Below are 401 nucleotides of genomic sequence, written 5' to 3' on the forward strand. Positions count from 1 at the left end.
CGCTCACCGGGTTGAACCCACGTCTCTGAAAGAAGCATGCAGTCAAGATCTCAGGACAAAAAAAAGTCATTTAACATAAAAGTCTTGTTAGCCAAAGATCTAACATTAATCAGTGCCAACTGAAGAACAGTATCCTCCGTGCACGAAGATTTTGCTCGAGCCGATGACTGAAGATTTGTTTGATCCACGCCGAGGACGCCGGAGAACAAACTCCTCCGCCGGTGCGCGCAGCTGGTCTACAGCAATGGCGACTCCGGGTCGGATCGGGAGAAGCCACCGCTTCCTGGAGTCCGGCGGAGAAAGGGCAGCTAGTGATGGACAGCTGCGTTGAAACCCCGGACCATCCCTCCGTGTAGACCACAGGTATATTCTCACTTTTACAACCACACCACCTCGCTTTC

Source organism: Etheostoma spectabile, chromosome 5, assembly GCF_008692095.1.
Source record: "Etheostoma spectabile isolate EspeVRDwgs_2016 chromosome 5, UIUC_Espe_1.0, whole genome shotgun sequence".
Classification (NCBI taxonomy): Eukaryota; Metazoa; Chordata; class Actinopteri; order Perciformes; family Percidae; genus Etheostoma; species Etheostoma spectabile.